Raw genomic sequence first — 14,404 nt, 5'->3', positions numbered from 1 at the left:
TCTGGAGCTAAGCGAGAGACTACAGTCTCACACTGAAACTGTTACGAGATGGCGCCGCGCATTCGCAGTATCAAAGTCTGGTGGGCGTCTTAGCACAGGGAATGAAACCTCCCTGGTGGAAGATAAGTGTAGAGCGCTACTGCGCACGCTCAGTTATGTGTTGGGGAACAGGTCTACGCTTCTGTTTGTCCACATATTTACATTACAGTAATCATCACCAAGCTGAGGCACCCCTGCAAGTGTCCTGAGGCATCCCAGGGTGCCACAGCACACAGTTTTGGAACCACTACACTAGATAATTATGTTGAGCGATTGAATAATAACAGCATCGTTATTGTTCATGAATAGTTTGCAAAAATGTCTAAAACGTCCAGCGATGCGCGTTCCCGCTGGTCATTTAGACCTCTATCATTAGGCAAACATGCTTGACAACCTGATAACGTCAGGTTCAGCATGTTAGGAGATTATTGATCTGCCTACACTGATCGACCGCTCGTTCAGTGCAGGCTCATCACAGACTGACAAAACGACTGCACGATTACAATGTCATAATCGTGCAGTCGTTTTCAGGTCTTTAAGCGGATGGGCACCTTAACTCTATAGGGAAAGAAGCATTTAATACAGGAGGATAAAACCTACAGCAGCCTGCACTCTGTGGGATCCATTTATTGGGATGTGAACGGTGTTTATTTTCTATCCGCAAGGCGCCGCAGACCCGCTGTAGCCACAAGGCACGGTGGCACAGACCCGCTGTAGCCACAAGGCACGGTGGCACAGACCCGCTGTAGCCACAAGGCACGGTGGCACAGACCCGCTGTAGCCACAAGGCACGGTGGCACAGACCCGCTGTAGCCACAAGGCACTGAGCTGCAGATCCGCTGTAGTATCTTCGTAGCCAAGATCTGGAGATGAGCGGTGGCAGAATCAGCCCCATTGTAGGAGTGGAAAATCAATCGTCTAAATCACAATGTCGCTGAGTGATGGTCGTCTACCTCAGCAAGGTGTCAGGCCAGTCAGAGGATATGCACATGCGTGACATGGGGGCCCATTTAACATTATTTGCAGCAAACTCCCCAAAACACTTTTTTGAGGGTCTATCCGCAAATATTTAGCATCCCCCAGATGTCCTGTTTCTGACAAGTTACTGCCCCCATAGGTTTCTATTGGAGATGCGATACGGTCGGATTCACCAAGTATAGCCAACTCCATCTACAGATGGCGTTGTGTAGCTCATAGGCTACAGCAGCGCATCACATCAGTTACCAGGAGCAGGGGCGCCGAGAAGGGGGGGGGGCAGGTACAGTTTACCCAGGCTTCCAGAGGGGCCCGGCACCGCCCGCCCTCACTTCCTCCCTCTGCAGCGTGTGCTGGGCTGCAGCGTTAGATTGCTGGCGGCTGCTAAGTAGCAGCCACAGCAATCTCCTATGCCTGAAGGGGGGGGAGCTATCACACTGATCGCGCCCCCCTCTGGCTTTGCGCCGGACTGAGGGGGCTCACAGCGGCACTGCAAAACCATGTGGTTTTTTTCCCCCGCGATTAGGCCACGCCCCCTCTTATTGAGTCCCGGCGTGGCTCTCTACGCCCCTGACCGGGAGAACCCTTTCCCCCTCCCTGGCAATGGCCGCTGCGCATGCGTGTTCTGTAGACCGCACATGCTCTGGAGCCCCAGCACAGAAGAGAAGAGATCACCGACTGTCACTTCACCCCAAGAACATCGCAGCGACGGGCCATTTCCGAGCCCCTTTCCCGGCTAGTGTTCTTTAATACATTTGCCAAAATGATTGCATATATGTCCATGGGCGCCAATATCGCATTGAATATGTGATCAGTGGTAAATGGGCCCCCCCCAAGTGTTATCCAGAACAGAGGGGTCCATTTCATACTTGCCTACCCTCCCGATTTGGTTGGGAGCCTCCCGAAAGTCGTGTGCCGCTCCCGACGTCACGGGAAGGCAGGCAATTCTCCCTGCTGCCACCCACCCCTCCTATCCCCCCCGCAACGGGGGGCCAGTAACGCGATTCGTGTCATTTCGGCCCCACCCCCTGATTCACAATACCTATTTTACCGGCATTGTGTAGCGGGGGCGGGGCCAAACTGACGCGATCGCATGACCCCGCCCCTGCCCGCAAGTGATGTCACCCCCGGGAAGGAGCGGCCAGAAAGTCGGCAGGTATGGTCTATTTACTAAACAGTGTTAGGAGACAGAGTGAAAAGTGATAAGAAAGTGATAAGGTGCCAGCCAATCAGCTCCCAACTGCCATCTCACAGGCTGTGTTTGAAAAATGACAGTTGGGAGCTGATTGGCTGGAACCTTATCACTTTTCACTCTGTCTCCCAACACTGCTTAGTACATAGACCCCATAGTGTCACAGGACGAGTCAACTCTGACTTTCCTGCTGCTAATGGAATATTTCCCAGAGATGTGGGGGGGTAAATTTACTAAATTGAGTTTTTAGAAGTGAGTTTTAGAAGAGATGTTGCCCATAGCAACCAGATTCTACTTAACATTTAACTAGCACCTTCTAGAAGATAACAGCTAGAATCTGATTGGTTGCTATGGGCAACATCTCTTCTAAAACTCACTTCTAAAAACTCTCACTTTAGTAAGTGTACCCCCTGGAGTCTGGTGTAAGAGCTTGTAGAAGCCTGTGCGCAGGCAGGAGGGGGTGACCCCAGCTCCCAGGAACCTCTCCCAGAGGCAGGGGAACTGCTCTCACCAGTTCAGTGGGAAAATACTGTTTATTCCACAGACTGATAGAAGGATGGGGCGGGGGAGTAGAGGAGGGGGCTGCTACAAGAAGGGGCTGAGACATGAACCATTTGCTGGTATGCATCCTAATGGGCTGTCCTGTAACACCTCAGTCTCCTCCACACACCAAGGATCCCTGCATGCTAGTCCCGTCTCCTCCATCCTCACCAGGCTCCCAGGACACAAGGTAAGAACTTGTCTCTGAAGTTTTTTAACGGAGATTCCCCAGTTACAGCCCTTAGAGAAGTTACTTGTGTAACAATGAATGACTGTCTGATACTGTGGTAGATTAGTATAGAATGATTACCAGGGATCCTGCTGCCTCTGTGCAGCATTCAGGTACTACAACCCCCAACATGGTCATTGTACTCACTCAGCTTGGTTACATCTGGAAGCCATGGATCTGTACTGGGCTATTGCAGTATTTTATACATAGAGATTGGTGGCCACATTGCACAGCATAGAGTGAAACAGTTATTGGTACATTATAGATCCACAATTTGTACATTAATCTGTATATTACAGGGTGTGCCAGGTATACAATGTATGTGGGGAATACAGTATATACAAGAGACATATATATATATTTTTTTTTTATTTTTTTTTTTGCACAAAGAAAAATCTACCGTATGGGGTCACGCTTAAAGAAAGGCACGTAAACATTTTTAAAGTGTAATACAATTTTTTTAAGTTAACATTTATTAATCTGTTAAAAATATGGACCAAAATCGGTAATCACTAAAACTTAAGCCGGTTACACACTGGTGCAATGTTGCTCCAATTTGGCAAAACGGAACAGCAGATTGTGCATGCATGATATACGCTCCCCCGTGGTCACACGTGACGTCGTCGGGTTTGAGGTCTGGCAATATCGCATGCGGAGCCATACAGTGTATGGAGTCTGGTTGTACTACAATATGTCAGGAAGAGAGATGATATTAGTTACTTCACAGATAGATTTCTAGCCATGAAATTATTAATGGATCCTGTGAAGCAGAATTTGTGCTGTCTCATATATTATAGGATCTAACTGGATAGAGTTATGCAGTGACATATATAGGTATGCCCCCGTTACTCAGAGCCCCGTTACGCATGTTCCCACATATCCTAGATTACATGACGAGACCCGATGAGATGACACCACAAATACATACACCGTATACTCTGACGGGATCAGAGGGTAGAGGCAATCAGTAACGCAGGAGGGATCCTACCAAGACCACCACATGCAACCGGCTGTGCAGAAATCATGGGAAAATTACTAAACGCCGAAACTATTTTATGTGGAATAATAATCATGGTCACATAGAAAGATAATTCAATAGATCAAACATATGTACAATATGCATACCTGCCTACCATCCTGGAACGGCCAGGAGGCTCCTGAAAATCAGGTGGCACTTCTGGCCACCCAGAAAGATGGACGAGTCTCCCAGGTTAGTGAAGTGGGCGGCACAGTTGGGCGATGACAATTGCCGTTGAAACGAGTCATCGTGGCACCACCCCCTGCTCCACAATGCCAGTAATCTAGACATTGCTTGGGCGGGGGTGGGCCTAAGACGACAGTGTAGATGTATGTAGGTAAGTATACCCAGAATTGTGTGGCTTCTATCTGGTTTTCACAGTATTAAAAGCCTAAATGCTAACATCAAGAATGCAGAAAAGTTTAAGACTTCTTATGGTATATACATTTTGGCCCAGGACATTAATCATAGTTAATGAGAGGTTCAGGAATTGAGTTTCTGCTTGTTCCTGATGAAAAATAGCGCAGCTGGTGCAGTTCAGTACAGACGGCTGAAGCCCCCTAATGCAAGGACAGGACATTAATGGACTCGCCAATATGAGATGTATACACCATCAGCATCTATACACACACGAAATGCATGAGGTGCATACTGTGTATCATAATATCATCCTTTATTTATATGGCACCACAAAGGTTCCACAGCGCCTTACACAGTACATAAACGAGCACACAAGAAAAACAGTTAATAGTAATACAAAACCATGCAGGACAAGGACATGGTTTATACACAGAGCTGCATAACACAAGCAGCAGGGCCTCAGCAACCAAGTGTTAGGAGTACATTATATTATAAGTAGGGGGAGGAGAAACACGTGAGGGACGAGGGCCCTGCTCGTGAGAGCTTACATTCTAAAGGGGAGGGGCAGACAGGCAGGGGCGACACAGATGGGGTAGATACAGGGGCATAGAGAACCCTGCCGAGCCCGTGTGAAGAGGGGGTGTGGCCTAATCGCGGGAGGTATGGCCGTGCCCCCTTGCGCCAAAAAAAACCAAAACACGTTCTGCAGTGACGCTTCGCCCTGGGGAGGGGGGCGCTGCGAGACCCTCAGCCCGGTGCAAAGTCAGGGGGGGCACAATGCGTGTGATTGCTCCCCCCACAGCCATAGGAGAGCAGTCTCCCACTGCAGCTCAGCACAAGCTGTGTGCTAGGCTGCTGTGAGGGAGGGGGGGGGGGGGTGGCGCCGGGCCCCTCAGGAAGCCCGTGCAAATAGTACCCGCTCCCCCCCCCCCCCAGTAGATAGTGAGGAAGGAGCATGGAGCAAGGGGTTAGGATATGTGCTGAGGAATGTGTGTGTTATAAGATGACCTGGTGTAATGTCAAAGTTAAGTCCTTCATTCATCTATCTCTGACAGAAAATAGATTATGATTATGTGTTATTTACATGAGATGTACAGGATAAAGTTGTAGCACTTTAATTATACATTGTAGCATCTAAAATACATCCAGCTAAAGATACAGCTATTATGGGACTGTCCTGCCACCCTAACACTGTAGTGAATACTTTAGTCCCCGCTGCTGGGTGCTATGCCATGCTCCTGTGAGTGGGTGCATCCCACATGCTAGACCCACCCACAAATGTACACAGACACGAGGGGCATACAGTGTATATGTGGGGCACAAGTGGCATATAGTATACAGGCATGAGGGACATGCAGTATAAATATATTACACACACACACACACACACACGAGAGCAGGGGCGTTTCTAGTGAGGAGGGGGCCCATGTACAGTCTCCGTCACGGGCTCCCTCTCCATTTGGCAGCCGACAACGCACTGAGCTGTGCGCGGCCAGCGCCGGAGTTATAGATTCTGGGCACTAGAGTATGCCGAAAGTCTATAGCAAATGCACAGGTCACGGGGAAATTGCCGCTGCGCCCATTTTCCCTGTACTGCACATACACAAACGGGAACATGGCCGCCACGGCCATTTTCCAGACGTTTTTACAGCCCGGATCCCCGCGCTGACATGGGACACGAGAGATAAGTAATACTAAGGGTGCAGGGCCCCCATGGACCCGTGTGCCCCGCACCCATTATAGATACGCCCCTGCATGAGATACACACCATCTAGGAAGCATACAGTATTTGATATACACTCTATGCCCCTCATGTGTGGCACACAGTATATACACATGTAGATGTATGGGGGGGAAATATATATATATATATATATATATATATATATATATATATATATATATATATATATATACACACACACACACACACATATATATATACATACACATACATACATATATATATACACACACACACACACAACACACCATATATACACACGCATGAGGGGCATACTCTGAATATATGGGAACAAGGAGCATATAGTATACACGCACGAGGGGCATACAATGTATATATGTGGGCACACAATGTATACATACATGATCTATGTGGGGCACAAGAAAAAGTATTTAAGGGGTAAAGGGTACTCAGGCACAAGGTGAATACAGTACACAAGAATACGGGGTATACATAAGGGGCATAGAACATACATTAGTGATATATAATATGCATGAGGAGAATACAGTATATGGGCATGAGGGATAGAATATAAATGAGGTATACAGTATAGATATGGGGATCACAATATATAAGGAATATAGTATTTAAAAATGGACATGAGGAATATACAGCATATATAAGAGGCATGACGGGTATAATATACATGTATACATAAGGTATATAGCACCAGTATATTCCGTTAGCTTTACAATCAGGTACAAACAGTAATAAAACGAGTGTGGGTATAACACAGCCCTCCCTTCCCCATTCTTTATTAATAACTGCAATGCATTCTGGGCATGACCTTACCACCCATGATTGCACCATACGTTCCTATCGCCGTAATGCATCATCCGGCACATGCAGGGGGAGGGGCTCCGAGAGGAGTCCGTCCCTTCAGTGTGCCCATAGGAGCTGCCACGCATGCACGGCCGCCATTGCCGGGAAAGGTTACGGGGGAGCCCTCTCCTGACTAATTATGCGGTGTGTGACCCATAGTCTACAGCGAGTCACCATTATCTTCAGATGGCGTTAGCTGGGGGGGCTAAATTTAGCAGCATCGCATCCCCCATAGAAACCTATAGGGGGGGGGGGGGGTGGCTGCCTGCGGGAATGGAGGGATCACAGCAAGTATCAGAGAGGTCTCCGGCAGTCTCTCCTTTATACATCCGGAGGACACTTAATATTTGCAGTTAACCCCCGATAACTGGTGTTTTCAGGGATATAGCTGCAAATATAGAATGATACATGGGCGACACAGAGGTAAGGAGGGCCCTGCTCACAAGCAGGCATCCTATGGGGAAATAGGCATTGGTACAGGAGGATAGGTGCTACAGATTCCATATTGGCCCGGCCACATTGCAGAGGCTCTTGGTGGGATGTATGATCCAGTCACACAGGAATGTCGGTCTGGGGACAGGACATGTGCAAGTGAAGAATGTCTGTAAGGTTACATACCTGGACTGTATATAGGGGAAGTCTTTGGGTAGGATCATTTATGGAGGTTATGTGGGAGGCTCAGGAATAGGATAAGAGGAGAGTATTCAGGGAACACCAAGTTTTGGAGGAGAGTTATCGTGTGTTAGAGAGAATTCCACAGAGTGGGCACATCCCAGATACATTCCTGTAAGCATGAGGGGTACACTGTATACATCAGGGCCGTGTATTCAAGGGGCATGAGGGGTACACTGTATACATCAGGGCCGTGTATACAAGGGGCATGAGGGGTACACTGTATACATCAGGGCCGCGTATACAAAGGGCATGAGGGGTACACTGTATACATCAGGGCCGCATATACAAAGGGCATGAGGGGTACACTGTATACATCAGGGCCGCGTATACAAGGGGCATGAGGGGTACACTGTATACATCAGGGCCGTGTATACAAAGGGCATGAGGGGTACACTGTATACATCAGGGCCGTGTATACAGTATAGAAGGGATACACAGTAAACAAGGGGCAGGAGGGGATTACAGTATAAGTAAAAGATTGGAGAATATGAAGAACAGTCTACAGAACAGGTATGGACACAGCAGAGTCCTTATTGCAGCACTAATGGGGAGATTTCATCTCACACATTTCTTGTAGTATGTACTATTATGTCACTATTACAGTCACAGGACGGTATAGATATATACACAGAGAATACAGGCCCATCCTAGGTCACATTTGCCTGGGGAGTAATTGTGACTGCGAGAATAGATCCCAGAATTAGAGAACTTTATAAACCCAATACAGTTTAGCACAAGGGTGACAGCGCCCATACCCTCACCAGGGCAGATTCCTGAAAAGCTGCATCATACAGGGTTCCTTTGTGTGGGAGCACATTGGGATATATTATTGCACCCCCACCCCCCCAAGGAGAGCATCCTGTGCTCTACACAGGTCAGTCGGGGGAGGTCAGGTATAGGGGGCTCTGGAAGGACAAGGCTGGCTGACTGCACTGTATGTAGCACATGTGGCTGTGTGACCTCCTGCTCCTGCTCTCACCAGGTCACACTATAGATCAGGAGACCCCCACCACAGGGACCATACTGCATCCAAGCCACACACACACACACACAGTTCCGTCACATCAGACTACACCCTCAGTCATATCTTGTTCACCTTTTTATTTTTCTAAAATTTTCACTTCTAAAACCTGCAAACGTCAGTCAGCCAATAGATCTGCCATCCAGCACAGAGACTGTACTCTGCACAAAAGACAATAGCCAGGGACAAGTCTGGGATTGTGATTAAGGGCCCTCATTCAGAGCCGTACGCTCTGAGCAGAGCGCACGCTCTGAATGAGGGCCGCCCTCCATAAAAATGGAGCGTCCTCCTGGACGCTCTTATAGCTGTGGGTCACCACCCACAGCCTATACGAGCGTGCAGTTTGATGGCCGCGATGGTCGTGACCATCGAAACTGCGAGCCGGAGCCTGCGGTTGAGGTTTTCAACCGCAAGGCCCGGAGTGATTTTGGCTCTATCAGAGCCAAAATCACTCCCACTGACATCACTAGTGATGTCAGTTTGCCGGCTTCTGACGGTAGGCGTTCCCTTGGGAACGCCCCCGTCAGGGAGGCACGCCCCCGGCACGCCCACCAAAGGGGGCGTGCTGTCAATCAACATCGACAGCACGCCCCCTTTGATCAGACACAACGAGCGAAGGACTTTCCTTCGCTCATGGCGTCTGGCGCTTGCGCACGACGGAGCTCCCGCCGTCGTGCGCATGCGCAGTGCACAACATCGACCCACTTGCGAGCGCACAGCCGCTTGCGAGTGGGTCTGAATCAGGCCCAAGGAGTGTTGGCCACCACTGCAGGACAGGAAACAAGTCCAGTTTGTCCCACAGGCGTAAAGTTCGGTCATCAAGAAACAGGACCCGTGAACCTTTCCATAGATTCCTATAAAGTACAGTTGCCTCATTAATGATCCACTATATTAACCCTGATGTGTATGGACACTGCTGTCCACAGGTCAGGTCTGCTTTTCCCTATCTGTAACCAGATTATCCATTACTTGACCTAATTGTAAGCTTCTGCGGTTCCTTAATATTTTTATTTATTTACTACCAGTTATTTATATAGCGCACACATATTCTGCAGCACTTTACAGAGAGAATATTTGGCCAGTCACATTGGTCCCTGCCCCAGTGGAGCTTACAATCTATATTCCCTATCATATGCTCACACACATACACACTAGGGTTAATTAATTTTTGTTGGGAACCAATTAACCTACCAGTATATTTGGAGTGTGGGAGGAAACCGGAGTACCCGGAGGAAACCCACGCAAGCACAGGGAGAATATACAAACTCCACACAGTTAGGGCCATGGTGGGAATTGAACCCATGACCTCATTGCTGTGAGGCAGTAACGCTAACCATTACGCCGTCTGTGCTGCCCCGATTTGTAGCCTCATCTCCTAGAAGTGACCATGGCCAGCTACAATATCTGATCAGTGGTATCTAGTCAGTCGCCAGCTACAGATACAACAAACAGACTGAAGAGGACTTCTGGCCATTGTGTGGCCACTTCCCAGAGTCATTAGGAGGCATTGGATGCCTGTGAAGGAGCTGTGCCCACGCTGAGCTCCAGGAAGTGCCAGCCCCGGGTTACAGACTTTGGCCCTCACATCTGCTGTGAGGGGGATAGACTAGAAACAAATCCCATTACTTTCCGGCTGTAAGACACAGCAGGAGCTCATTACACAGGGATTCTGTTATACACAGGCGGAGAGGGGGGACGGGAGGTGAGCACATGCAGAGGGGCCATGACCCTGGGACACTGCTGTAACATCCAGGCTTACCGGAGCTTAGTAAATATGAGAATGGTGCAGTCCCCACAGGAATAGGGACAGCTTTTATAGGAAAAATAAGATAGTGGGCGGCAGATCTCAGATACCTGCAGCGACGACTCCTTAATACATTCTGGGAAAACTTAAATTCAGAAATTGCCGTTTTCTGAGATTTTTTTTTAAAAACTCTCAAATATGCCCCAAAATCTACAAAGGGCCGGAGGACACCTCCCTTTAGAATTATTGACGCACAAGCAGATTACACCCATCCTCAATAACCCCTGGGACCCGTGATACCGATTTTAACAAAACCCTATGCATAAATCAGACTGGTAAATGTCCACCATGTCACCACCTAGGTCAAGGGTAGACAACCTGTGGCACTCCAGCTGCTGTAGAACTACACAGCCCAGCATGCTCTTCCACAGATTTAGAAGCCCAAACGGCAAACCCGTGGCAGGGCATGCTGGGATATGTAGTTCCACAGCAGATTTGAGTGCTACAGGTTGCCTAACCTTGATCTAGTGGGGATTCCTTTTACTGTAGTTGCCCAGGAACCAAACTAATTGCAGGTCTTCAACAATCAGCTGTCACTGCAAAACCTTTTACCTGCGCCAGTAAACAGCAGCTACACCTTACATTGCCATGTCCTGGAGGGGTTCATGAGTATATAATATGTACAGCAAGACATGGAGGATTTGGAGTCATGCTTCATTGCCTGCAAACGCCATCTGAAAAGCAGCTCGGAAAATGTTTGATTGTCAGAGCATGATAAATAACACAATTATAGCACCTTCATACATTGTATGGGGCCAGTGGTGGCTACAATCCTGATATTGCGATACCCCCTACATCATACTTGCCAAATATTCCTGAATGTCATGGAGGCTCCCTGAATCCGGTGGTTGATTATGGATGGCGCCGGGCCGTAAGCCTCAGCTTACTCAGGCTGACCGGCTTGCAAGGCCAAGAAACTGCATCTGTCGATGCAGTCCCTGGCCTGGTCACTCCTGGAAAACGGACACGCCCCCATTTCTGGGAACGGCGGCCGTCCCCGCAGGACCCATTCTGCCCACTTGCAGAATGGGTCCTGCGCCCATGCAAATTCCCGATAATCGGGAATCTGCATTCAGCATTGCACATACGCACAATGCTGAAATCAGCCCCAATGATCCCTATGGCTACATGCATTATCTGAAAAGTATCAGAGTTTTCATCAACACAGATCTTACTGACTGCTGTGAACTTTATATTTGGATGCAAGTTAATTTTATGGCCTCTCAGATGTAGCAGTACACGTCCACTTTACTGCAGCGCTCATAGGTGGTTCACAATCTCCCTGAAATGCTTTTTCAAAGTAAGCAAGTAGGACGTACATGAATAAGCCGCAGGACTTAAGAATTTTTTTTCAGGCCCACAGACATCAGCCACTTTCTGCAGAGCAATGTGGACCAAAAGGAGCATACAAAAGTCTCTGCAGATACAGGTGTAACCACAGCCTGTGACCAAATAACTGGCATCACCCAGAGTAGGTACCGCTTGAATCTGGCTCACAGACCATCAGAGCAGGATTGACAGGGTATCTGGGGCAATCACCCAGGTCTCCCCATACATAGTTATGTCAGTGTGGGTCCTGTGTCATATGTGAACTGAGGTTTCTGTGTGGTATAATGCAAACTGGGGGCACGACATTTGTGGCGCTGGGAGTATTTACACATTATACTTTGTAACGGCCTCACCGGCATTAACAATTTTATTGGTGGGGGCCCCAACCAACCTTAACCCGACCTGCAGACCAGCTGCACTCGGAGCTTCACCGTTCTATGCAGACCTGCTCCTTCACCCCACAACCAACCATCCTCCAACACAAGAAAAAGGTTGTTCCGACGCAGTCCGCACAGCACAAAGGGACGTATTTATCACCAACACCCAGCAGTAACTATAGGGTATGCCAATAAATATATATATATATATATTTTTTTTTTTTTACAGGCCTACTTAACCACCCCCCCCCCCCGCCCAAACATGCAGGTGGTGAGTCATTACTCAGAGTTAATCAGTTTCCCCTCCCACTACACAGAAATGGACTGCCAACATGGTGTCCCGAATTGTAGGAGTCGCCGCTGCCACCACCTGGCCCTTTAACAATCCATAGCTGCTGCAGCACCTCTTCCAACACTATGGTTCAGGACTGACTGGTCGCTGTCAGGGCACATACTGGGCTCTATACAGGGCATCTGGGGATTAATGCTAGTGAGCCGACTAGTGTAGGTAAAGGGGGTTCCTGCCTAACTACCTACAGACTGTCAGCACTGAGGGTTCTTTCCTCTAGATCCCTCACCCACACCTGCCATCTAGTGCCCTCCCAGAGCCAGATTCAGCAGATATTTGGCCGCCTGATCCTGGTGGTGCATTGAACGTCCCTGCTGGCACTCCCTATAATACAGAAGAGTCTTTGCCAATATCAGGGAAAGTACATTACAAAAGTCTATGAGGTTTGACTTGTTTTCGGGGTGTGTCCCAACAGGAATACACTTCAGCAAGTAGAGACAGGCTGTGTGCCAGAGCTGGCAGTGGATGGAGGAGCAGGGATGTGCAATGGTTTATCAGGGTGAGATAAGGAGATGGACAGGTGAGGTGCACACACTGACACACTGAACATCCTGGAGATAGTCCAAATAGCTCCAATTACCCAGACAGAACAGAGGGCAGCATTGGCAGTGACGCACACTCCGCACTACCAGCCTCTGTCCATGCGAGAACATGGCATAGCCAGGGAGGCCGGGATTTTCCTCCAGAGACCCTCCCAGGAGAGAGAGCTGCATTGGGAAAGCCATGGAGACCCCGATGCCTATGTACAAGTTGTGGCAATACCCCCCCCCCCTTATTAACCTTCTGTTATCACCATCATGAGTGCCACCATGACCATCCAATACCCTTGTATAAAGCAACTAAAACGGGCATACACTCCTATGCCCACAGTGGTGGTAGGGACAGCTCACATGTATTTCACCAATATATAAAAGGATGGCATAGAATAATGGGACAGGAGGCATTGAGCTACATCAAGACAGTTCGGTCCTGGGTACAGCGTTGTGGTATGGCTGTGGCTCAGGGGACCCCCTCCTAAAAATAAAACAAAAAAACCTGCATTGGTGCTTGCACCACTGGCAGGAAAGCACGAGGCCTGCTCACCACTGTGCTGCACAGAGACCAGGACATGTCCCCTGGCAGTCACATTACACAGGTGGGCCCCAAAACTTAGATCCTGTCGCCCCTCTCACTGCCCTTGTATAATGCACAATGTGCACACACAGAGGACACTGCTGCTGTGCGAGACTGGTGCCAAACCCCCACACAGTAGGAGACCAGAGCAGGAGCTCTGGGGCAGACCGGGCGTATGGAGACAAGATGCTGGGGGAGACCTGCGATTTCCTGCCCAGAGGAGTAGAAATGCAGCCAGTGATGAAGTTACAGGTGAGATGGGGGTACAGGTCTATGTGGCATTATCCCTGCAGTTAGGGGGTATATTCCCCATTAGGCTGCTCTGCAACGCAGGCAGCACAGTGAGCAAGGCACATGCAGTAAGTTACTAGGAAGACTGGAACGGGCTGGTGGCAAGTGCTAACCACACCCCCTTATGGGCTGGCCACACCCCTGCGCAGCAAGTCTTAGTAGCACGCACACTTATGTTGGTGCAGTAGCAGTATCTGAATGTGGCAGAATTTCCTTCTTTGGGAGACACTTCTTGCAGGGGCTCTGTGAGGTCCAAGAGGAGCAGGATAAGGACCAGGAGGCCAGAGATCTGGGACAACCAGTGAGTAGTTTCCTGGCTGCAATGTGGTGGGAAATTATTGTACAGAGAACAGCGGCTCCTGTAGCAGTTTGTGCAGATATCGCCGTGTTATCTGCTACACAGCGTATTAGGCGGCCGTGACACAAACACACATTTGTCCCACACGGATACAATGTTGCTGCTGTGTACAGAGCAGGGAAAGTCCCCGTACACAATGGGACCACCACAACGTGGCCGCTCATTCAT

At 49.0% G+C, this 14,404-nt stretch overlaps 2 protein-coding genes across 2 annotated transcripts in view; one reads left to right on the top strand and one right to left on the bottom strand.

Moving 5' to 3' along the window:
- ECE1 (endothelin converting enzyme 1) overlaps nucleotides 1-14,404 on the bottom strand; it is a 136,889-nt gene that overhangs the window by 90,291 nt on the left and 32,194 nt on the right. The gene's annotated exons all lie outside the window — the stretch shown is intronic.
- ALPL (alkaline phosphatase, biomineralization associated) overlaps nucleotides 2,855-14,404 on the top strand; it is a 29,951-nt gene continuing 18,401 nt past the window's right edge. Inside the window, exon 1 of the mRNA XM_088459492.1 lies at nucleotides 2,855-2,936. The gene's annotated coding sequence lies outside the window, so the exon portion shown is untranslated. The remainder of the gene's footprint in view (nucleotides 2,937-14,404) is intronic.

The sequence above is a fragment of the Taudactylus pleione genome, unplaced genomic scaffold (genome assembly GCF_031769625.1).
Source record: "Taudactylus pleione unplaced genomic scaffold, aTauple2 ptg000912l, whole genome shotgun sequence".
Lineage (NCBI taxonomy): Eukaryota > Metazoa > Chordata > Amphibia > Anura > Myobatrachidae > Taudactylus > Taudactylus pleione.
Note: the sequence above shows the minus strand (reverse complement) of the source record. Positions and strands in the feature narration are given on the sequence as shown.